The sequence below is a fragment of the Microcaecilia unicolor genome, chromosome 4 (assembly GCF_901765095.1).
Source record: "Microcaecilia unicolor chromosome 4, aMicUni1.1, whole genome shotgun sequence".
Lineage (NCBI taxonomy): Eukaryota > Metazoa > Chordata > Amphibia > Gymnophiona > Siphonopidae > Microcaecilia > Microcaecilia unicolor.
In genome coordinates, this window is record NC_044034.1 from 295,634,466 (window position 1) to 295,661,234 (window position 26,769).

The 26,769-nt window shown below is 41.8% G+C and overlaps 1 protein-coding gene across 6 annotated transcripts in view; it reads right to left on the bottom strand.

Annotated features, from left to right (window-relative positions):
• The window catches only part of OGDH (oxoglutarate dehydrogenase), a 173,745-nt gene extending 163,760 nt beyond the window's left edge, over window positions 1-9,985 (bottom strand). For 3 of the 6 annotated variants that reach the window (XM_030201750.1, XM_030201747.1, XM_030201751.1), the window contains exon 1: window positions 9,674-9,873. The gene's annotated coding sequence lies outside the window, so the exon portion shown is untranslated. Of the gene's footprint in view, window positions 1-9,673; window positions 9,875-9,918 lie in introns of those variants that run through there. The other 3 variants (XM_030201749.1, XM_030201752.1, XM_030201748.1) reach the window with 3 other exon arrangements.
• Between the last annotated feature and the right edge of the window lie 16,784 nt (window positions 9,986-26,769).

Sequence of the window (26,769 nt, forward strand, 5' to 3'; positions counted from 1 at the left end):
CACATCTTAAGGAAACCGGCTGTTCATTTAAATGTTTTATATCCACCTAGGTCACAAGTGAAAACTAAATCTCTTCTAGTTTCATTCTAATCACTTGATTCATAGGAGACAATTTTTGAAAATCACTCTGGGTGCTGAACTCATGACCTCAACACAAATTGCAACCCCCCTCCGGAAAAAAAAAATAAGAACAAAGTACAGGGGGGGTTTGAGTTTGACTAAGCAGACTATATCTAAAATATTAACAGCAGAGCTGGTAAATATGGTGACCGTTACTGGCATAACGCAAGTCTTATTTGAACCGCACGTATTCAAAACAGACGCTACACAATTGTTATAAACCCCAGTTCATACTCATAAGTACATAAGTAATGCCATACTGGGAAAAGACCAAGGGTCCATCGAACCCAGCATCCTGTCCACGACAGCGGCCAATCCAGGCCAAGGGCACCTGGCAAGCTTCCCAAACGTACAAACATTCTATACATGTTATTCTTGGAGTTGTGGATGTTTCCCAAGTCCATTTAGTAGCGGTTTATGGACTTGTCCTTTAGGAAACCGTCCAACCCCTTTTTAAACTCTGCTAAGCTAACCGCCTTCACCACTTTCTCCGGCAACGAATTCCAGAGTTTAATTATACGTTGGGTGAAGAAAAATTTTCTCCGATTTGTTTTAAATTTACTACACTGTAGTTTCATCGCATGCCCCCTAGTCCTGGTATTTTTGGAAAGCATGAACAGATGCTTCACATCCACCTGTTCCACTCCACTCATTATTTTATATACCTCTATCATGTCTCCCCTCAGCTGTCTCTTCTCCAAGCTGAAAAGCCCTAGCCTCAGTCTTTCTTCATAGGGAAGTCATCCCATCCCCGCTATCATTTTAGTCGCCCTTCGCTGCACCTTTTCCAATTCTACTATATCTTTCTTGAGATGCGGCGACCAGAATTGAACACAATACTCAAGGTGCGGTCGCACCATGGAGTGATACAACGGCATTATAACATCCTCACACCTGTTTTCCATACCTTTCCTAATAATACCCAACATTCTATTCGCTTTCCTTCACCAACCCTACTACACTCTGTCCACTATTTTCCCTCTCCCTTCCAACCCATCCTTCATCATTTATCCCACCCACCTAGGCTTCAGCAGAGTGTCTCCTCCCCCTCTTAGCTCATCCGCATCACTTTCTTCCCCCTTCACTGTTCTCCAAACCCCTCTGTTCTCTCATTTTGCCCTAATGTCCAATTTCTTCTCTCCTCTTACCTTCATCCCCCCTCCCCTTTTTAACTTTCTCTGCATATTTTATTTCTTCCCCTCCTGCATGAACATAGCTTGAATTTTTACAATTTGGAGGCAGGAGGTTTAAAAAGCTCTGTGCTTACTACTACCTCTACATCCCCTACCTACTCTGCCCTCCACTTCCCCATGACGCAACCTTGTTTCCATCCACACCATAGGACCCAACCTTACAGAAAGACTGAATTTTTAAAATTTAGCAGAGTATGGTAGAAAATGTATTTATGTTACTTTTACCAGTATTTTCACTGCTTATCGAATTTGGCTTTCTTTTTTTGGGGGGGGGGGGGGGGGTCAAGGTTACTGTGCGGCAGGGGTATGGATGGGTGGGCCTGGAGTAGGGATGGAAATTACTTGCAGTGGGGACGGGTTAGATTTCTGTCCCCTTGCAACTTTCAAATATTTGGAGTTCTGGTGCCTATGACTTGACTTCCTCAATTACTTTTTTCTTAGATCTTCACCCTTTGTTTTTAAATCATGTAGGATTTAAAACTATTTTATAGTTCTTATTGCTAGATGCAAAATAAAAGCTGCAATTAAATGCAGACCTGTATGCTTTGTCTACTGTTTTGCCACTTGAGATCAGGAATCCTGGAGTGATATTGTCTATCTCAAGACGGCAAAACAATGTGACAAACTGCCAAAACCAGAAGGATGCTAGGTTCCATAGTGAGGGGCGTAATGAGCAAAAAGGATGTAGTTATAATGCTCCAGTACAGGATGTGGTAAAGCCTCACTTGAAGTACTGTTTTCAGTTTTGGAGGCTGAGTCTTAACTAAGGACATAGAGGCTGGAGCAATTCTTATACAGCTGCAGAGAAGAGAAGAACTTAAATAGGTTAGGGAGGTCAGTAATTCCCTTCCCTAAGTTATCCTTTAAAAGAGCTGCACCTTTCAAATAATTCTTCAAGTTCCTAATGATGGCCTTGGTCACTGCTCTTCAGAAGCAAGCCAAGTCTGTGCTGTGTACTGCAGTATACTGAGGGCACCTTTCTTGAAAACTATTCTGGGAAAATCTCCACAGGGTGAGCTTTAGGATACCTTTCCCTAACTTTCCTCCTAACACTTCTGGGCTGTTCAATCTGCCCCACTACACCTTCAGGATCTTGATCAGTTTTTATCATGATGGGAAAGGGAGCAGGTCAGAGCAGAGTCCCACTCTTAGAAGAATGTGGTCCTTGACTTTGCACAATTCAGCAGCTGTTTTTACAGAAGTTCCTGCACATGGACCCAATCCTTTGTGAATACCCAGCGGACAGATTCTGGACAAGATTCACTCTCCTCACCACTGAAACAGTCAACCAAGCGACTAACAGATTCTACAAGACTCACTGTAAACTGGATACCTGCCCCAGTAACTTAAAAAAATCCGCCCCCCACCGCTTCATAGCAGACCTTACAGCCCACAAACTACATGCTTCAACATGGTCTCTTCCCTAAGGATAACAGCAACATCCTCGTCCTCACCCCAACACCAAAAGATACCAAGAAAAAAAAAACAAACGATATCACTAACTACCACCCAGTAGCATCTATCCCACTGGTAGTCAAACTGATGGAAAGCATGGTAACCAAACAACTCATTGACTACATAAACAAATTCTCAATACTACACGAATCACAATCAGGATTTCGCTCCAACCCCAGCACCGAAACAGTACTAATTACTCCCTTAGCCAAATTCAAACAAGAAATTGCAACAGGCAAAAGCGTACTTCTCCTACAATTCAACATATCTAGTGCGTTCGACATGGTAAACCACAATATACTACTAAACATGCTAGAATACGTCTGGAATGGCGGAAGTGTACTTAGCTGGATCAAGGGTTTCCTAACTACTAGAACATATCAAGTGAAATCAAATTCGAACATATCACCATGGAAAGCAGATTGTGGAGTACCCCAAGGATCACCACTACCACCGCTCCTTTTCAACCTAATGATGACCCCACTAGCCAAGTCCTTATCCCTTTCATTTACGCAGATATCGTCACAATATACATCCCTTACAAACATGATCTAACAGAATCACCAATGAAACCAAACCCAGCCTACATGAACTCATGGGCGAATGCATTTCAACTTAAAACTTAACACAGAAAAAACACACAGTCTCATCCCAATACAACATGAACAAACCCACCAACATAACCACCCCAGATTACAACCTCCCTATCTCAGACAGCCTGAAAATTCTCGGAGTTACAATTGACTGAAATCTCACGCTAGAGAGCCAAGTGAAAGCTACAACAAAGAAAATGTTCCACTCAATATGGAAGCTCAAACGAGTGAAACCTTTTTTCCCCCGAGGGAAATATTTCGCAACTTGGTACAATCCATGGTACTCAGCCATCTAGACTACTGCAATGGAATCTACGCGGGATGCAATGAACAAATCAAAAACTCCAAAACGCTCAAAACAAAGCAGCCAGGCTTATATTTGGAAAAACGAGATTCGAAAGCACCAAACCCCTACGAGAAAAACTGCACTGGCTGCCAATCAAAGAATGCATTGCATTCAAAATCTGCACCCTGGTTCATCAAATCATCTACGGAGATGCCCCGGGATACATGACAGACCTTATAGACCTACCAACCAGAAACACATCAAGATCACCACAAACATACCTAAATCTCCACCACTCAAGCTGCAAAGGACTCAAATACAAATCAACCTAAGCATCCAGTTTTTCCTATATAAGTACACAACTATGGAACGCATTACCAAGCACCGTGAAAACAACAAACAACCACCTAAACTTCCAGAAATTACTAAAATCTAACCTGTTCAAAAAGGCATACCCAAACGATCCAACTTAAATGCCTTAACCCTGCAACACAATGAAACCAAAGCTTGTACTGGACATAACTTAACTCTTCCTCCTTACAATTCCCTAATGTGTATGTCACACATGAACTGTACTGTACCACAACATCACTCTGTATTTGTTCATACCGGTACTGAGGATCGCCTTTACAGTACCATGTAAGCCACATTGAGCCTGCAAATATTTGGGAAAATGTGGGATACAAATGTAACAAATAAATAAATGTCTACCAGCATCCTAGCAGAGGCCGATCTGTACAAACAGTGGCAACACAGTCTGTCTGAACTAGAGGGAACATAATACCAATAAATGAAGATCAATACAAGTCATGTAGCAATTCAGCACAAAGGAGAAATTAGGTTCTACCTGCTAATTTGCTTTCCTTTCATTCCCCTGACCCAGCCCAGCTGAACTGATGGGTTGTGCACGCCTTCCAGCAGGTGAAGACTGAGAACAATGTTTCTTGAAACAGCCAATAACAGCCGAGCTCAGCCCTATCAAGTCTCAGTATATCAGTAACAAAGAAAAGAAACCAACCATCTGTGCCCACTGGATTCTACAGCCACCCATACACAAAGAGCAAGAAGCATGCTGGCAAGTGACCAATGCAATAGAGCAATTAAATGTAAATTTGTGTATGCCTAGTAATCCTGGCTCTTTTGAGAGCGGCGTCCACCACCATGGAATCATGAGGTAACTGGGACCTTACAAATCCAGATTTACCGTGGCTCTGATACTGGATGTCAATCTTCTTGAGGACCACAGGGACAGAAAGAGGGGATGCCCAGTTCTGTACTTCGAATCCTCCCATCACCTCGGAGTCAGGTCTGATGATGGACGGTCCCAGGGGGGCCTGCACAGCAGGAGGCCTCGAGACAGGTGGACGCCTCCCTGCTCAGTGTCGCAGGGTCTCGAAGTAGCCATGCCTACCATGTCTCCCGATGCCGGTGCGATGCTTGATGTCGATGCTGACACCGAGGAACCGGACCTGGCTCCACAAATTCTCACGTTGAGACTCCCAGGAAACCTGGGTCCTCTTCTTTATACGAAGGCGGAGGACACAGTTGACAGGCAAGGCAATGGAGACACCAGGAATGGGTGTCCTTCCCAGAGATGGCCCGGTTGCACTGGGTACAATGTTTGAAGCCACTGGGAGTCTTCGTGGACAAGGAAAGGAAAACTTCACCAGCCAAATCAAACAACATGATGGTGCCTGAAAAAAGGGTAATTGAACAAAAAGAAGAAACCCAACCAGGGCAGACCTAAAAAGGCCGAAGGCACTCAAAAACAAGAAAACATCACTCTAAATTGGGCGTATGAGGAGACACCACAAAAAGCAGCTGCTCCTCATGCGGAAAAAGCGAAACTGAGGGAGTCACGTTAGCGTGGCAGGCGGGAAGGCACTCGCACATGCGCTGTGGAGCACAGTTAGCACTCTTCAAAGCTCTAGTTTTTTCTATGGCATAAATGCCGGACCAGGTGATGCAGATTGGCGTCTGCCCACTTGTGAGAATAAGAAGCCTGAAATCTTCGCAGAATACCTGCTACAGATAAGTATCTTAGCTATACTTACTGTATCTGAATGTAACTCACCTTGAGCTAAGGTGCGAGCTAAATACAAATAAATAAAAAAAATAAAATTCCCACCTAAGAACAGTCCCATAATTAACAAATTAAGATACATAAGGGAGAAAAGCACTCAGCACCCTGGAGTACAGATGTTTCAAACAATTTTCACTGGAAAGGACAAGAGAAGCTTAAGATTTTCCAGTTTCTATTAAAACAATTAGAGGTACATATGATGAGAAACTAAAGAGGCTATCCACTAAGGTTACTAGAATTTTGATAGACAAAGCTAGAACTCTTCTTCCTTGTAGTACCATTAACGTGAGGGGGCTGTCGTCTAGAAAAACTGAAGAAATATTACAAAAATATACAATTTTTGATACTTAAAAAATATATAAAATACTTAAGACTGATTTTAAAAAGTCTCAAGCTTGACATATCTCCTGCATTAAAAAAAAGTTTTGCATTAACAAAAGCAATAAGAGATCAAAATCCAGCTGACTCCAACATATAAACCCTATGTGGGAGACAAGTCCATGTCCAGAGACTTTCAGCTGGATTCCAGAATATTCTACACCAATTATTTTGTTGTCTAATAGACAATATTAACTAAGTTCTAACCAGGGCTGTGGAGTCTGAGTTGCAAGCAATTTTGGGTGGAGTCGCATCAGTAAATATCTGACCAAATTCAAAATAAAACCTTACAACATTATAGTAAAAGTATTTTCTACTTTTTTTTAAATTTATTGTTCAGGTTCTCTGTTCAGCCTTCAAATAAATATATTTTGTGGTCTATTAGCTACAATGTTGTACATATATATTCTATGTTTCTGTAATTTATTTATTACATTTGTGCTCTTCCCCACATACAGCAGGTCCAGTGTGGCTTACATAGTAAAAGAAAGCATCTTACATGGTAAAGAATACAGTAAAAACAAGGAAATGTAGGAACAGTATTATAAATTGTGATGATCATAACTACTTACATTATGAAAGGAATACAAAGGACATGTGAAAAGAACGTAATGAACTAGAAGTTTCGATTAGATTTACTATATAAAGTAGGAGGCAGACAGTAGAAATATGTAGGTGTCAGAGTCTAAAGTTTGATGTACAGACTCCATTCTAAGGTCCGATGTATCTAGCTTGATTTACTGGCTCAGCAGTTTTTCCTTCACTCCCTTCATCTGTTCCTTTATGTTGGGTCTCTCTTATTACTCCTTTTTATTATTATTTATTGCATTTGTATCCCACATTTTCCCACCTATTTGCAGGCTCAATGTGGCTTACATAGTTTTGTTAACATTGTCATTACAGGATAACAGATACATTTAGTATTGTGCAGAGATTAAGTAAGGGAAGAAAGAGAAAGGAAGGGAATGATTAGGGTAATTATAGTAGGTGGGGTAGGTAGATAGGTAAGGTCTGTCTTTTCCTAGTTTCTTTACTTCTGCAGCAGGTATTTGAATTCATTCTCTATCCCAGCCACCTACACTTATCACCTCTTCCTGCTCCTAAACATTTTTAGCCCACAGTAAAAATCAGCTGACAGGAAACACAGAGACACTCATATTCCTATGGGCATCTTGGTGTTTACTGTCAGCTGATTTTTTCCGCGAGCTAAAAAACCTCTAGCATGGCTTTGTAAAAGGCCCCCTTAACCCTTCATTGCCCCAGGTACAAAATAAATACCTGTATATACCACCTTTCTGTGGTTACAACCAAAACTGTTTACAAATCAAATCCCATCTCCTCCTCCCTCTCTTTTCTTTCTTCTACCCTCTAATTCCTTGGTCCCTTCCTATCACATTGTTTCTCTGGATTTGTCTCTCCCCCCCCCCCCCCCCCAATCAAGAAATATAGAGTCACAGTAGAGTATAACAGATACCATGGACTACAATGAGATTCACACTAGTACTACTCAGTAAACTAAACATTGTTTTGAAACAACTGAAATATGCTAACCCAGCAGGACATCAAGTTGTTTAACTTCTATGACCCTGAAGGACACGTTTCTCCACCAGGACCTATTTCACATCACATTAGCTAGCCAGTGAATCAGCCTAGCCTGTTAAGAAGAAAATTACTTCTAATCCACCAATCCTGTACAAATGAACCACGGTATATTCAATTATACTGTCTGCTTTTGGATGCTATACAATATACACAAGAGCTAATAGGCATTTTACAAAGGGGGTTAAGACGAAGAACTGAAGATCTTCTGTAAAATCCTCCTGGCATGCCTTCTCTGGACTATAGAAACTTAGCTTGAGCACAAAGACATTATGAATCTCTCCCTCCAATCAAAGCTGTTGGTGCTGTCTGGCTGCATTTGGCCTAACAGACCAAGGACCAGGTCCTGCTTTAATGAGAAAGTACATAAGTAGTCATAAGGCTGACAGTCTTTTATGCTGGGTATCTAAAATAGCAATATAGTTTCAATATACAAGCTGAGATTTGACAAGTTTTAAGACTTTTGGAAGTAAACTGAAAGCAACTTCTAATGTTATGTGCAACTATTGTGAGCAGTTTCCCTGCCACAATAAACCTGTAATGAAAGCCATGAGGAGCTTGGACAGCATTTAGTGATCCGAGAAACTAGATCTGCAGATCTAGAATTTAAGGACTTGTGGCAATCTACCCTACAGTCCTTTTTCTTTAATTATGGCTCTTCATACCTCTAGCCCGTATCCCCACTCCAATTCTTTTTATTCCCCAATGTCCTCCTCCCCATCTTGAGTTCTTTTCCCCTAACCTTGAACCTTTTCTCGTGCTTTAGTGCCTCCCACGAATCCTCTCCCCTTCCCCGCCTTGTACATTCCATCTCACCCCAGTCACTTCTCTCATTACCCTCCTTCCCCCTGCAAGAGTGGCACCTAACAGCATATCAGCTTCCATTGCTGCCTGGGGCCAGTTTTGTAGTATAAGTTATGAAACCTTGACATCTTGTGGTTTACTAGCCTGCCTTACAGAGAAAGTTACTTTTCCTGCAGGCTATATGGGGACAGCAAAGAACTACATATATGGCAGGTAGAGGAAGTGCTGCGTTTGACCTGCTCCAGTCAGGGATAGTTTGTCTCTAACAAAAATCAGCCAAGCAACTGGTCCAAATCAGGTACTTCTAATCATTTTATAACTGCAAACGGAGACAGTGCATACTGTGCACGTTACTCAAATCCCTCACTCTACCTATAAACACTTTTTTTTTTTTTTTTGCAAAACCAGAGGAAACAAACTTAAAAGGAAAACTTAAACCAGACATCATAAGTGTAGTTTAGTTCGATACAAAGTGTCATTTCAAATAAATGTACACCTCAACCTGCCAAATTAAGAAACTGCAAGAATGAAACAGAAGTAAAATGAGCGCAGGTTAAGGAGCTACAATAGTAAGGCTCTGTCTTGCAAAACAGGGCGCTCCCCGCGACTTAGTACGACCTTGTGGGTCATCACCAGAACAGGGAAGGCCCGGCAACTCCGGCCCACCCACCGCGACTAGTGTACACCCAATCTAAATTCAATTTAAGACCCGCCTCCTGCTCACAGTGCCTCTCCTTCCACCAGCCATTCAACGCCCTCACCGAGTCACCTTCCCTCCCACTTTTGGCGTAAGTCAAATTCGCGAGTCAGCCAAACGCCAAAGGGTAGAGCTTCGGGCGACGCGACGCTCTCTTTGGCGGAACAAGTTGCCAATCACTTCTGACCCTACCTCTCTCTTTGAGCCAGAATGGCAGCACGCTGCAAGGACGCTGAAAAAACTGTTCCTATCCCAGCGGGGTATGCGAGAATATCTTACGCCTTAGCTCTCGCTCACCTTTTTCTCAAAAGGAGGCTCGCAGCCTGAAAGCAACAGAAGACTGAAAACAACCGACCCTCTTCCGTTCTGAAGACCCGCCCTGAAGTGTGTTTATTCTGAAAAGATTGCCGCTCAGCCGCACAAAAATCCTCTTTTTAAGCAAAATGTGTATTAGTTCGCTCATACCTGTGCTCCTCCTGGTCCTGCCCCCTCCTGCACGTCTATTGGTATCTTCACTGAAGATCAAATCTGTTACGTCCCCGGTAACTTACAGAAAGCTTGCGGCCTAAAGTCTCATCTACTCCGCCTTCGGCCACCAAATGACAGAAAGAAAGCGCGAAACACTGCTGCTCCGACTCCGCCTTTGCTCCGCCCCCGTACTGCGCAAGACAACAGGACACACCCCTCCACCCACTCTTTGCGTCACTGACCCGCCAACCTGACGACTACTGGCTGTGCCTCCGGGAGCTCGTGGATTAGTGCCAAGGAGGTTGAAGAAAACAGGAGACGGGGTGGCCCCAAGGAGGCCAGATTAAATAACAGGAGAAGGTAGGAGCCTATTATATGGGTTGAAGCCAGTAGGCGGAGTCAAAAGTACACCCAAAACAATAGCAAAAGCTATAAAGATTATTAGAAATAATGGCCTGCCTATGCGTGGACCATCTCTAAAAAGTCCCATATGTAGATATTTATTTTATTTATTTGCTGCATTTGTATCCCACATTTTCCCACCTATTTGCAGGCTCAATGTGGCTTACATGTCATTATGTAGCAATGGCATCACCGTTAACAGAGTAAGAGGTTCAGCATATTGTTACAATTAATGTACAAGAATAACAGGTAGGTAAGGTAAATAAATTGATAATACATAACATACAAGTGAGAGTAGGAAAAAATGTAATGTTCAATAATGATAATATGATAAAATAATCAAATCAGAAGGGATCAATATTGGTTGGTTCTGGTATAGATTAGGAAACAAATCGTTAAGGAGGATCAGGGTTGCCAGGTGGAAAATTTTTTTCCCACCCAAACGAGCCCAAATCCAGCCCAAAACCCGCCCAAAGTCAAACCCCGCCCCTGACACCCCACCCCGCATCATCACCCCGCCTCCCCCGTCATCAGCCCCGCCCAGAACATCACTAACCCCACCCAAAATGTCACTAACCCCGCCCCCGCGGCCGAAAAAAACGCTTTAAAAACCGCCCAAAAGCCCCAAAACAAGCCCAAAAAACCGCAACCCGCTGCGGGCAAAAATTTCCCGTGGCGGGTCGCGGAAAACCGCCCAATTGGGCGGTAAAACCGCCCACCTGGCAACACTGAGGAGGATCCTTTTTGTAAGTCTCTTTGAACAGGTACGTCTTCAGTAACTTCCGGAAGGTTGTCAAGTCGTGCGTAGTTTTTATAGTATTCGGTAGTTTATTCCATAATTGTGTGCAGAGGTAGGCGAAGCTAATAAATATCATGAAATCAAAACACTGTTCATGTACTGTATTGTATAGAACAGTGTAGAAAAATTAGAACAAAATACGGTCTTTATTAGTGCTGTTTCCACCAGCTACAATAATTTTTTAAGCTGTTTTACTGATAGTTTTAATTTCATAATATTTATATCTACATATGGGACGCTTTCAAATAAATTAAAAGCTGTCAAATAAGTAAAAATAAAAAATAATCTTTTGTCATCCACCTTTTAAGGCACTTCAACTGGAACAGCTTTTGACATTTTATAGATGAACCACGCATAGGCAGTCCATTAATCTTTTAGAATACAGTAATACATGACCAAATTTCAGAGAGGATTTTCTGTTTACTGATGGGTTCATCTTAACTGTTGTAATCTGTCCTGGGAAGTCTGGTGTTATATATGATTGGAAGTAAAATTAAACTCTTCTTTCATTGGGGCACATGGAATCACATGTTCTCCTCTTCTCATTTGAACAAATGGATTATTCTGTTTTGAGCATGTTTCGGGGGAAGTGGTTTCCATAAGTCAAAATAATAAAAATAATATTTTCTTTAATGCAGATCTTTCATTTGTTTAAATATAACTAAATGGACTATAAACCCCTGATGCATGCAGTCCATTGGTTTTACTACTACTACTACTATTATTTAGCATTTCTATAGCGCTACAAGGCATACGCAGCACTGCACAAACATAGAAGAAAGACAGTCCCTGCTCAAAGAGCTTACTTAATACATTTCTTGATTAGCTTTCGAAGGTTGCGCTTCTTCGTCAGATCGGAAATACCATTACATTCCACAAAACAAAAGGAGCAAGTTGCCACTCTTATCTCTTCTATCTGGCTGATAATAAAAGGAACTCATTGTGAACACTATCCACCCTGAAAGGTTGTTTTGTAGCTGTACATGAGGGAATTTTGATGTTGAATAAGGTTATCAATAGAAATCAAACAAAATAAAACATGGAAAAGAAAATAAGATGATACCTTTTTTATTGGACATAACTTAATACATTTCTTGATTAGCTTTCTAAGGTTGCCCTTCTTCGTCAGATCGGAAATAAGCAAATGTGCTAGCTGACAGTGTATATAAGTGAAAACATTCAAGCATTACTATGACAGTCTGACAGGGTGGGAGGATGGGGGTGGGTCAGAGGTATGCATGGGGACAACAAAGCATATCATTGATATTCTAACAGGATGGGTGTGGATAGGTGAGGAGTGGGGTGATCAACAGAGACATACAGCTTTATGGTTATAATGTGCTAGGAACCCCAGATCCTTGTTAAGTCCTTTCTGTTGGGTGTTAAAATATTCAATCATTCTGACTTCAAAGGTCTTACGTTCTTGTATGGTTTTAAAGTTACCTTTCAATATTCTCACTGTGAAATCACTGGTACAGTGTCCTGGTTCTGTGAAGTGCTGTCCCACCGGGGTGGGGGCCCTACTGGCTGTATTGTTCATGTGATGTCTATGTAAATTGAATCTTGTCTTAAGCATCTGGCCTGTTTCTCCAATACAGCATCCTTCGTTACATGATGTAAATGTAACGAAGGATGCTATATTGGAGAAAGTGGGACAGCACTTCACAGAACCAGGACACTGTACCAGTGATTTCACAGTGAGAATACTGAAAGGTAACTTTAAAACCATACAAGAACGTAAGACCTTTGAAGTCAGAATGATTGAATATTTTAACACCCAACAGAAAGGACTTAACAAGGATCTGGGGTTCCTAGCACATTATAAACCATAAAGCTGTATGTCTCTGTTGATCACCCCACTCCTCACCTATCCACACCCATCCTGTTAGAATATCAATGATATGCTTTGTTGTCCCCATGCATACCTCCGACCCACCCCCATCCTCCCACCCTGTCAGACTGTCATAGTAATGCTTGAATGTTTTCACTTATATACACTGTCAGCTAGCACATTTGCTTATTTCCGATCTGACGAAGAAGGGCAACCTTCGAAAGCTAATCAAGAAATGTATTAAGTTATGTCCAATAAAAAAGGTATCATCTTATTTTCTTTTCCATGTTTTATTTTGTTTGATTTCTATTGATAACCTTATTCAACATCAAAATTCCCTCATGTACAGCTACAAAACAACCTTTCAGGGTGGATAGTGTTCACAATGAGTTCCTTTTATTATCAGCCAGATGGAAGAGATAAGAGTGGCAACTTGCTCCTTTTGTTTTGTGGAATGTAATGGTATTTTGTAAAAGGGAAATGGGACTTCATATACCGCCTTTCTGAGGTTTTTGCAACTACATTCAAAGCGGTTTACCAGGTACTTATGCTATGTGTGGGAAAGCGCGGGGTACAAATGTAAATAATAATAATAATTTTGTACCAGGGGCAATGGAGGGTTAAGTGACTTGCCCAGAGTCACAAGGAGTGGGAATCGAACTCAGTTCCCCAGGATCAAACTCCACTGCACTAACCACTAGGCTACTCCTCCACTGCACTTAATATTGTTTATTACTACTATTTAAAAGAAATATATTAAATATTGAGGGCAGAGCTACCTTCTTGCAGAAGTCCAGAGTCTGTCTAAATGTGCCAGCATTTTCCAGGTCTGTGATATGTTTATTTCTTCTTCAAGTCAGTTTTCAACAGCATTTTCCCAGTTACTACCCAAATGCAAATACAATTATAATGTTAATAAGTTTTGGATGTTACTGAATTCTATTATTCTGTCTCACTGTATTTCCAATTTTGGCACAGTATAAGTCATCACAAAGTTAAAATATAAGAAAACCAGTGGACTGCATTAGGGGGCTTATAGCCCATTTATTTAAAAATGAGAAATCTGCTCGAAAGAAAATATTTATTTTTATTATTTTGACTTATGAAAACCACTTGGCCCTGAAATATGCTCAAAACAGAATAATCCATTTGTAGAAAAGAGATGAGTTGAAGATGTGATTCCATGTGCCCCAATGAAAGAAGAGTTTAATTTTACTTCCAATCTTGATAACACCAGGCTTCCCAAGGCAGATTACAACAACAGTTAAGATGAACCCTTCAGTAAACAGGATATCCTCACTGGAATTTAGCCATGTATTACTGTATTGTATACAACAGTATAGAAAAATGAACACAAAATACAGCCTTTATTAGTGCTATTTCCACCAGCTACAATCATTTTGTAAGCTGTTTTAGAGATATTCAGTTTTGAATATATCTACATATGGGTCACTTTCAAATAAATTAAAAAGCTGTCAAATAAGTGAAAATAAAAAAAATCTTTTGTTCGCCACCTTTTAAGACAATGCCTATCCAACTATTTATTTATTTATTTATTGCATTTGTATCCCACATTTTCCCATCTTTTTGCGGGCTCAGTGTGGCTTACAATATGATATAAATGATGGAAATACAGTTTGTTACAACTTGGTTATGGGTTACATTGTGCAGAGTTATGTGAGACAATCGAAGTAACGTTAAGGAATATAACAATGGAACACAAACATTGAAACATTGGAAGGAGACAATGGGAAACTAGAACAGCTCTTGACTTTTTACAGATGGACCAATGCATAGGCAGTCCATTATTTCTAATAATGTTTTGCTATTGGTTGCAATAGCATTTGCTATTGTTTTGGGTGTACTTGTGACTCCATCTACTGCCAATAAGCACTGCCTACTATAGCCCATTATATAAGCAATGTATCCCATATATTGGACTAGATAGCCTGGTACAGTCTCCTGTTCTCATTCTAACCTCCTCGATTAGTGCCTTGGACTCCGGATTCCATTCTTGAAAACGGTGGGAGTATAATTCTGCCGCTTCTTTTCAGATCCATAGTAGCGGAAGTAATGTTTTTTTGAGAGACTGTACCCAGTATCTAGCTTTCTATGTTTTTATAGCCACACCAGCCTGGTTTATTTTGAAGTTTTATATCAGCTGGTGACCTATTACCCCTGATGCAGCCATTTTTATACTGGCGACACAGCCATTTTTATACTGACAAAACATGGCCATGTCCGGCATTTTATGTTGAATGCCTGGGAGCTTTTAATCTACTAATAAAGACATTGATCTTTTACAAGGTCTGCCTCATTGTTTTATTTTTCGTATTGGATTTTGCGAACCAACTGCCTTATTGTTTTCTGACTCATGCAATTTAATTGCCAAATGAGCCAATTAGCACCAGTAATTGGGTGCTAATAGTTATTGTTGCTAATTGGTATTAATTTAAATTCACACAAGCAGTAAATTTTACTCACAGATCCAAAGAGGGGACCTAGGCTGATCAGGGGTTTTCCTGGAATTTGCACGCGCTGTTATAGAATAAGGGAGATCCGCACCTTATTTAGGTACAGAAATTTACACCAGGTTTCAGTTGTGTAAATCCTTGTCCCCAAAATTGGGCATGGATCCCAGTGCCAAACTGTATTCTAGAAACAGCACCCAGCTCTACTTTTTTTGGTGCCATATACAAAAATGGGCTAAAAACAACAAATTTTGCCTGAACCTAAGTAAAACAGAATTGCTGTGGGTCCCTACCACAGGTGGTCACATACCCAAATCAAAATCCCTATGGGAGCTATAAACTATCCCTTAAACCACAGGTTAGGAACCTTGAGGTACCACTGGACTCGATATTTCCACTGATTGAAATCCAAGCAACAACCTTTAGGAGCATCCTCTATCATCTGTGACAACTACGCTATTTCTCTCAATAGATTGAGAAGGAAAGTCTTGTCACAGTGATTCATATTGTGATAACATCAAGCAGCAGGAGCATTAGTTTTATTTATATATACAGCTATACAAGTTATTTAAAACTTTATTATTTGACAAGGCTGAAAACTCAGGAGCCCTTTTACTAAGCAGCGGTAAGCCCAACGCAGGCTTACCACACACCAAACAGGAACTACCGCCAGGCTACTGCAGCCCAGCAGAAGTTCTCACCCCCAGAGTGCGCCACTTCTGGCGCTACAAAAATATGTTCTATTTTTGTAGCACCGGTGTTTACCCGGCAGTAATTAGGCAGTGCCATGCGCTGCCCTATTACCACTGGGTTAGCGTAGCAGCCCTTACCACCAACTCAATGGGTGGTGGTAAGTGCTCCCCCCTGAAATGGGAGGCCTCGGCGCATGTCAAGAACACGCGCTGATGCTAGCGCAGGCCCCCTTTTACCACAGCTTAGTAAAAGGATCCCTCAGTTCCTTAACCTGGGATCGGGGAATCTGTTAAAACATGGATATGAGCACACAAGCACTATTTGATCTAGAACATCACATCTTAAAATAAAAAAAAAAAACAAGTTAATGCTTATAGGAAAAAGAATAAACCGATTCATAGGATTAAACAAATTTAAATAAAATATAACATATAGTAACACAGTAAACTACGTGAAGGGAGTCATGCAAGGATTTACACTAGATTTCAGTTGGTGTAAATCCTTGTACCCAAAGTTGAGAGTGGACCCCAGCACTACACGTTATTCTATAAATGGCGTGCAGTTCAGAGTACCGTTTATACAATTGTGCTCAGCACACATGTTTTTCGATGTTCAAATTTGGGCACCATTTACTGAATTTAGACCTATATGCATATTACTTATTCATATATATTTCTAAACTGCAGTTATAAATAGGCTGGTTTAAGTCCACTCTCTGTGGGATCCTTTTATTTTTTATTTTTTAAACTCTAGCTCTTGAAAGGGTGCTCCTAGACATTCAGTCTGGGGTTTTTTTTTTCCTAGAAATGACTCACACAGATTTAATTTCCCAAATGCTTGCCAAAGAATAAAGAATTCACAATTTAAAGCATGAACAAAACAAATTTGAAACAGTGTAAGTAAATTGCATTTCCCGTAAACCCTTTCCATTTAATGTACATCCATGTAAACTATGTAAAAAAAAAAAATTTCTCAAGCTAATTTATATAACCTTTAAAAAAGGTGGGGGTGTCCTTAAAACATAAAAACAGTTCTTATTTGTGTGGGGTGCTTATATATATTCCCTTTCTCCCAGAGCCAGCAGTCTGATTTTTAATACTTTGTAATCCTATAAAAAAAATTTGGGGGGGTGGAGGGTTGGGGTGTTGTCTTTGTTTTGGGACAGATGTTCTTTGTATTTCAGGGAGGGGTTGTATTTTTGTTTGATTTACGTATCATTGTTCCCAATGATTTGTTTTGTTGTTTCTTTGTTGACTATATTAATAAAGAGATTTAAACATAACCTTTACAAAAAATCACTTAGGGATCCTTTTACTAAGGTGCGGTAAAAGTGGGCCTGCACTAGCGTCAGCGCACGTTTTGAAGCACGCTGAGTCCCTCTTTTACCATAGTGGGTAAAAGGCTGTCTTTTTCTCAACAAGAAATGGCCGTGCGGTAAGTGAACTACTTACCGTGCAGCTATTTCGGGAGGGAGCTCTTACCACCCATTGAGGTGGTGGGAAAGGCTCCTGCGCTAACCCAGCGGTAAGTGGGCAGTGCCAATTACTGCCGGGTAAGCACCATCGCTACAAAAATAGAAAATATTTTTGTAGTGCCGGAAATGGTGCGCACTGGGGTGGGAACTACCTCCGGGCTCCTGTGGTAGCCCGACAGTAGTTCCAGTCTGGCGTGTGGCAACCCTTTGGTAAAAGGGCCCCTTCAGTTTCCTCTAAAACACAGTTTGGGTAGTAAATGCAAAACTGTTTTTAGAGGAAGGAAGTGATAGTAGATGGGTGGGCCTTTATCTGCTGTCCTTTTCCCTGTTTCTCTTTTTAAGATTTCAAACGTAAGCGCAGAAGGATTAGTTCATTCTTTTGCAGGGTCTGTGAGGCTTTATTGGCAGTTTCTTCTTTTTGCTGCAAGCATAACAATATGTGCAGCTTTTAAGACAAAATGGGAGATGACAGGTCCAAGCAGAAAAAAAAAATATCTGCGCATTTAGTAGAATATTCTTCGCATATATACTTGCAAGACATTTTTGTGATGCTGATATTTGCAGAATAACTTTCCAGCATATGCACAGATGTACACTGAAACTTTCATTTTGCTCAAGACATGTGTACAGTACTAGCTGCCTTCGGTTCAAAACCTTGTGCGAATGCATCCAGTAAGCTTACTCTGATTAGCACACAGATTCTGTGTGCTTTAACTTTGCATACTGCATCAGCAGACAAAACTTTCTCATTAGGTTCTCAATAGAAGCTGTTCATGGGCCCTAGGAAGAGACTGCAGCTCATTTCTTATATGAGGAGAGTGTCCTGGGGGTAAATATGTGACAGAGAGAAACAAATTACAGGATATTTAAATCCATTCACACCTATATGCTAATGGCATGCTACAGATGTGAATGGATTTAACTGTGCTCAGATTATTCTATCACAGTTTCTCGAATCCACCACAGATGTCAATTAATTTAACTGCTGATATTATCACTGTCTTTCCATACCTCTGCCTTCTTCAGTGTGTTCTGTGTATTATATAGGCTTCCTTCATCCCCACAACATCCACTCCATCTTTATGTATATTTATTTTTACCCACCTTCTAAACTACATTTTGTGCATTCACGAATCTGTAGAAGTGAACTCTTATCCGCAAAAGCTCATGCAGCCTCATTACATTACTTGGTCCATAATGTTTCCACAGAGGGTGCAGGACAATAAACACAAAAGCTAGGAAAAACTCACGCTTAAAGCATAATAAACTCAAAGACTGTCAAGCACACACACAGCTACTGTAACGTGCTCAGGTGCCTAAGAGCTAAACACCCCAACCCAGAACAGCCAGCTCCTACCAAAGGGCTACAGCCAGCATCTATCATGGGTAACACTCAAAATCCATAGTAAAAAATAACAGAAACAACCAGACTATAAAACCATGGGATAAGGTCTGAACAGTACATCCCATTACAAAAATAACCCCAAACTTATCTTCAGGGTTCCACAAACTCCCGGGATGTCCTTCATCTGATAGCGAAATGAGGGGCCCTGGTTGAGTATGCTTGGCGCACAGGTTGGAGGTACCCTGGGACTTTATTTATTTTTATTTATTTATTAGGATTTATGTACCGTGTTTTTGAAGGAATTTACTCAAGGTGGTATACAGCAGGAATAAGTCAAACATAAGCAATAGACAATTACAGCAGTAAAAATATTCAAACAACAATACAAAATATGGCATAGTATACTACTTATAATGTCAACACAATAACGTAATAAAACATTTTAATAGCATAGGGGTGTAAGCAAAGATGGGACATATTGAAAATTGAGTAACAAGATTACGAAAATAAAAGACTAGTTTAAAGAAGATTGCAAATGAGGTCAGAAAGGTACTTAGGAGTGGATAAATATGTCCTGTTATAGTATGTGCAGCCAGTGTCATTTACTTCGTCTGTTAAAGGCCTGGTTGAAGAGCCAAGCTTTCATCTGCTTCCTGAAGTAGAGATAGTCTTGTGTTAAGTGAAGCCTTTCAGGCAGTGCATTCCAGAGCGTGGGGGCTACACCAGAGAAGGCTCACTTGTGGGTATCACATCATGTGATGTCCTTTGGAGAGGGTGTGGTTAGAGATACTCCTTGGGAGGACCTTAGTGACCTTGACATCAACTTGTTTCAGTTGCGTTAAAGCAGGGGGTATACCAGAGTTGTTTAATATGACAATTTTTACACCAACAGTAAAGTTGTCCTGGGTTACATCTACAACCAAACTAGGAGATTTTATGTTTACTTCAGTAACAGAGTTGAGTGTATACGAGCGTTGACACAACCAGAAGTGGCATTATGTGCCAACTAACCAAAATCCAGTAGATTGTGCCACCAGAGCTTTACCAGTATCCCATCTAATGAAAACCACCTGGTTATCAGGATCAGATTTTCTTCTACAACCTGACTACACACCTCCAGCTATGGAAAACTCCTTTGAGCTTATAGACCCTGACTCTGATGCAGAGATCTGTCCAGAAATGATTATTCTCACCGCCAACATTGTGTCTTCAGTTTATCAACCAGCTAATAAAAGATCAGACACAGATGCAGAACTGCAGATCATCAATGACAACTTAGTACCACCTGGGAATGTCAACACCAGACTTCTGCAGGAGACAATGGACTGCTTCAGCAGAGCCATCACTGAGCCAGTGATCTGCATACACCACCAATAGATATGAACTCTGTGGAACGTTGTCCACTCCAGAGACTTTCTCTTTTATGTTGTTTGTGTTGTCTGTCTTTTGTTTCAGCTCATGTGAGACTGCAATAGAGAAGTTTCCTGAACGGCAGAGAACTTGAGACATGCATGAAATTTTCAACCTTCAAGATTCAGTTTTATTAATGAACTTTACATGATCATAATGGTTTATATTTTGAGGAATTAATAGTGGTATCTACTGATAGGCGGGGAGTGTCTTCCTCCATTTGCATGGAGGCAGACTGTTTATGTGAATATGTTGAGAGTTGTTTGTAACAGATTACAGCGGCTGCATCTTTAAAGTGGATAAATCTAAAAATCTCTGTAATCCTGTAGTTCCCTGTAATAGGCTCTTTCAGAGCTCATGTCCAATATCCCTGTGTCTTGTGGGACTCTTTCTGTTGGCTTGCCTGATTCTCTAAGCATGCTGGGCAAGTAGCCCCCCTCTTCCCTCGCCATCAAATCTATTATGCTGTCTGCAGCATGATCCTTCTATGATCTAGCTGTTAATTTGTGTCTGCTGCATGAGCCCTATAAGCCCTTGTAATTCTATCAAGTTTTTCACCAGTGTAAATGTATATACAGCATCTCTGTGTGTTGCTGAATTGCTACTGGCTTCTCTCTTGCATGAAGAAACGGCCGGTTGAGAAAAGACTCCCAGTTTGCAAGGCAAAAATTCTTGTCCAGCACATCTGAACTGTAAGTTATCTTTCTTTGTTTGATTACTACATTAAAGAATTTGGTTCAAGAGTTCTGGGTCTTCTGTTTATCATAATGATGCTCTATACTCTGGTTTAGAATGCATGCTAATCACCCTGGTGAGAGAGCAGAACAATACCTTTTTGTTTCTGAATGACTTGCCAAGATCATTGCCTGAATTATTTCAGGAGTTAGAACATTATCCAGCTTTATCAGGGTTAAAACTTAATTATCACAAAAGCATAACCAGGGCCGCCAAGAGACATAGACAAGCCCGGGGCAGAACCGGACCATCACAAGCCCCCCCCCCCCCCCCCATTCGCACCGACCCCCCTCTCTCACCACCCTCCCCCAACTTGCACCATTCTTCCACTCGCATCACAGCTTCCGCACACCCGCCCCTTACGTTTCTGTCTTTGCCTCCAAGGGGGGGCCCAGGCACCAGCAAGCCACTTCCTGCATGCCTGCTCCCACGGTCTGTCCTCTCCTGCTCCTGTCTGTGCCGGGAGTCAGAACCCAGATGACTGCATTAACGCAATATCACACTAATATAATCATCTGGGTCCTGGGCAACACGCAGGAGTAGGGGATAACAGACTTGGAAGGCAACAAGAAGAAGCTTGACGATGCCAGGCCTGACCCTCCCCCCTTGGAGGCCAGGCCCGGGGAATCTTGTCCACTCTGCCCCCCTCCTCAGTGGCTCTGACCATAACTAGACACATTCATCTTACACGTGTGCAATGTGGTGTAGATTTCACCTTTCAGTGGGGAGAGAACATTTGATACTTGGATATTCATCTTCCTGACTACCCCGAGTGGTTATGAAACCCTGAAGATAAATTTGGGATTGTTTTGTTAGCTGGATGTGTAATGGTATCAGTTTATTATTGAAATATGTAGCATGATATTTTGCTGGATCATATATAACAATATAAAAATACAGCTTTGAGATCAGCTATCCTGAATTTCATCTCCCCTTCCCCTTTTCCTGGGGACTTCTGATAGCAGGACTAGTTAATTACAAACACTTAACAGAGACAAAAAGGTACTGTGCTTCAAAGAGAAATAAAACTCTCTCTGCCCTCCCACCTAAAAAGACTGAACAAAAGCATGACTAAGGTGGATACTTGAAGAATCACATAGACATCTCCACCAACAGACAGATAGTCTGGAAAAGGCATAACTCCAGCTATTAGCAAAGACTTCAGAGGGGAAACCATAAACAAAACATTTGCTTGTCAAAGGTTTACCTGCCCCTCCCATCAACTATCAGACAAATGGACGCCAGGACATCTGCAGAAAGGAGAGACCTATAATGCAGATCATGTGAACAGACTACAATAACCATAATGCCTTGCAAGTTATCCAGTGCAAACCAGGAAGCAGGTGCTGGGACTCTGTGATCATATCCTCCTGCAGCTTGCAAGATATAAAAGCAAAAGCTGTTTCCCCAAGATTCAGATTCTCTCTTCAGCTGCAAGCAACTCAGATCCACTCACTGCAGAAGCCCTGCTGTCCTGAACATGTGCTTACCTCATGCTGTTCATACTATGTAACAAGGACTTGTAAGTAACATAACTTTTGATCTAGACCTGCTACTTTACTTTACCTTACTTAAGCACAGATTATCTGTAAAGATCTCTTAAAAAACCTACCTCTCGTGTGCAATTGTATATTAAATCAACCTTTTTGAAGCTAAAAATACGGTCTCTTTGTGTTCTGAGTATATGGTATCTTTTATGTATACTTAGAGGAATATTTTCAAAGCACTTTGGGAGGCTAAGTTCCATAGGTTTCTATGGAACTTTGGGAGGCTAAGTGCTTTGAAAATGAGCTTGCATATTTATTTAATTTATTGCAATTATCACCTTTGGTGATTGGTGGAGAAATTAATATCCTAAAACTTATAAATACAGCACCTGCTCTTAAATTATAAACAGTAGCGAGTGCTCTAGAGCTCTTTTCCCCAAGATAAATCATTTCTTGTAACAGATGTACTGTTCAGACCTTATCCCATGGGTTTTATAGTCCAGTTGCTTTTGTTATTTTTTACTATAGACTACTGCATGATATCTCTGTCTTGTCTACACTCACAGCTTTTAGACGTTTTTTTTAATGGCTTTGAGCTTTTTTCTCCACATTTATATCATTTTGGGGTTGCCTAGATAGATACTGGCTGTAGCGCTTTGATAGGAGCTAGAGTCTCTGGATTGGGGTGTTTAACTCTGCGGCACCTGAGCACTTTACATTAGATGCATGTGTCGACAGTCTTTGAGTTTATTATGCTATAAGTATGAGTTTTTCCTAGTTTTTTATATAGTCCGTAAAGTACCATAGGGTTTCTAACTGGCCCCATATTTGCCTGATGAGGTTGATCCACTGCATGCAGGGACTTGTAGTTCTGATCTCCAAATTGCAGTTGCTAAGAAAAGCAAGATTAGAAGTCCCTGCATACAGTAGAGCAAACCATTAACTGGGTATCTTATCGGCCAAATTTGCTATCCTAATTTTGGCCGGTCAGCTATCCAGTTAGTGGTTTGAATATTGCCACTAACCAGATATCCTTCAACTCCGCCCAAGCTCCACCATGGACTACCTGGCGCTGTGTGGATAGCACCAAAGTGATCAGAGGGATTATTCAGCAGCACTAGGCAGTTAATGCTGATGATTATCCCATTTGCCAGCACATATCTCATTAGCAGTGACTGCCAACCAGATAGGGTTTGTACTCTGGTCCACAAGATTATTTACGGCGAAGTTCCTGGATACACGTTGAATCTCATAAATCTACCACCCAGAAATAGTACCAGCCTTTCCCGAACTTACTTAAATTTGCATTATCCAGACTGCAATGGACTTAGATACAAATCAACTTATGCGTCCAGCTTTTCTTACATAAGTACACAACTGTGGAACGCTCTGCCCAAAATCGTGAAATCTATCCATAACCATCTTAACTTCAGGAAATTACTGAAAACCAACTTGTTTAAGAAGGCCTACCCCCATAGGCGCCCCGTATAAGAGGCTTGGGGAGGCTAAGCCTCCCCAGCCCAGCTCTGACCTTTACCGCCCATGCTGCACTGCCCCCCCCAAATGTAGCCACTTTCCCTCCAGGCCCGAGGGCCGCTCATCCAGACCTGCCAAGTCGGGAGTCTCCCGCACTCCCGAGTCTGGGCCGGCAAAGTAGGAAAGTCTCCTCTTCAGCGCGAGTCGCGCAATAAAACAAAAAAAAGAAGCAAGAGCGGGGCTGTGGCAGCCTTCAAGCATGGGCTGTCTGCGCTGCAGCCGCTCCTGTCTCTGCCCCTGGAGGAGCAGGAAGGAAGTTGACAATCGACTTCCTGCTCTGCTCCGGGGACAGAGAGGAGCGGCTGCAGTGCCGATATCCCATGCTGAAATCTGCTACGGTACAGCCCCGCGCTTGTTCCAGCAGCCAGCTGTTGCTCCTGGGGGCTCCAAAGCGGTTGAAGCTGCGTGTGGTGTCGGTCCTCCCAGGCTTTGGGGGCGTGTAACGCGTGTTACCTTTTTTTTTTTTTGTCGGGACTCGGGGCACTGCTGCTGAAAGAGGAGAAGCAGCAGCAGTGGCCAACAAATTAATACCGGGTGGAAGGGGGAGCAGGAGAGAAGGAGGGGACATGGAGAAGGGCTGGAGTCCTGGAGAAAGGGAGAAGCTGCTTAAAATGAGGAGAAAGTGGGAGGGGGTGAAAGAGGGAAGACACTGGAAGGAAGGGTAGGGAGAGAGAAACTAACAGGAGGAGAAACATTGAAGGATGGGGAGAGAGAGGGGGCATGATGAATGGAAAAGGGTAGAGAGAGAGAGACACTGGATGGAAAAGGGGATAGAGAGAGAGAGACACTGGATGGAAGGATTGGGAGAGAGGGGGTAGACGTTGGATGGCAGGATCGGGAGAGGGGGTAGACGAATGGAAGGACATGAAGAGGAAGACAGAAGGATGGGGAGATAAAGAGGGAAAACGGATGGAAGGATGAGGATAGGGGGGGTAGACGGGACAGGGGAGAGAAGAGAAATCACTGGACTGGACTTGTAGGGGAGGGCAGGGGAGAGAGAATTGCTAGATATGGAAGGATGGAGGGGTCAGGGGAGAGAGGAGATTTGCTAGATGGATGGATGGAAGGACCAGGGGAGAGGAGATTTGTTAGATATGGATGGAGGACAGGGGAGGGAGGAGAGTTGCTGGACACGGATGGATGGATGAATGGAGGGGAGGGCAGGGGAGAGAGAAGTGTTGCTGGACATAGATGGATGAATGGAGGGGAGGGGAGTGAGGAGAAATGCTGAATATGGATGGAGGGGAAACTGCTGAATTTAAGGACTGGATCGAAACGCTTTGAGGGCAGATGCTGCAACTGGAGGAAGGATAGGGACAGGGTGCCACAGATGGTAGACAGAACGCATAAGGACACAGGAGGATGGTGGACATGGTGAGTGAAAGAATATCAAATGGAAAGAAGACACCATAAAACAGACGACACTGGGACCAAAGCGAATAGAAAAACTAAATGCTCAGAAAACAAAGGTAGAAAAAAGTATTTTATTCAGAATGTATTAATTGGAATATGTCAGCTTTTGGAAATGTGCATCTGTGATATTTTGCACGTAAGTTTCAATTTCTCTAGTATTGCTGCATGCCAAGTCTGACTTCTTGAGGTAATTTTCCAGTTCAATATTTTGCCTTCATATCTTTTGATTTCTAGTTCCTTTTGTCATATCTGTTGTCATGTTTTTTTCATGTGTGATCAAGGTGCAGTATTCTGCTAGCGTGTACTATTTGCAGCCCTTTTGGTTTTGGTTTTTTCACTAGGTAGTGTATTGGTGTTTTAGAGCCTGGTGTAATTACAGTGCTGCCTTTCCACGCATAAGATTGTAGCTCGTCCTGTCCTTGGAATTAGTGCTGTTATGATTTGGTAAGTTTCTGAGTGTGTTTTTGCACAAGTTTGTGTATAGTGTTTTGCAGTGGAAAGATTGTGTGTTGGCCGTACTAAGTTGACATCAACACTTTAAATTCATTTTAGTTTGTTTGTCATAACATCAGACATGGTTTTATAATATTTTGGAGGATCTGATGTTGAATTGTTAAAGGTATTAATTGTGACTATTTTACTTTTATTTATTTATTTTTCCTGTGTGTTGTTGGACAATTATGGGTGTAAGCCCTGCCCCCTGGTACCACCCATAACCCCGCCCCCTTTAGCCTCCCCAAACAGTTGGGCCACTGACCGCCTATGCCTACCCCCCTGACCCAAATTAACTTTTTACTTCCTGTGACACAGCAAAACTATGGACCGTATTGGACTTCTATCACTGTAGGAGTGGAACGCCGGATACTACCCGAATACTACTGCCTACCAGAACAACCTCATGTTTTGTGCCTACTGATGAACTTATACTTATGTATTCTACCTCTGCTTTTGGCTTTTAGCCATACTTTATTACTGCACTGGACCTTTGTGCCTTACCCACTTTTATTGTTTACTAATGTAAGACAGAATGCAGGGCTATTAGACATATAGCTTGTAACTGTAACTGTAGTAGCAAGGCGTATACGAGATCAGCTTGCACGTAGGTGCCACATGAATAGGTGGCCTTGGAGGGTGCTAACACCCCCGCCCTGCATCTCTGAGCCGACGAGCCTTATCTCCTGTGATAGAAAGGAGCATTGTGTGTATGTAGAATAAGCTGCTAAGTTTCGTTTCTCTTGCCAGTATCTTTTCAGTATTATGACGTGTGTATGTACTGAGAACTACAATTATGCACTGTAAGAACTACAACTGTTTACTGCGCATGCCAAATGTGACGTGTAAGGGGCCTAGTGCGCAGGCCCAGTAGGGAAGTATAAATGTAAGTGTCAGGTGATTTGCGACACACAGTGTCCTGAGATTACTCGGTGCTGTTCACTTGCTAGCAATAAAGTTGCCTTGTTTGGAACCAAATTTGGCCTTTTGTCTTCTGATTTACTA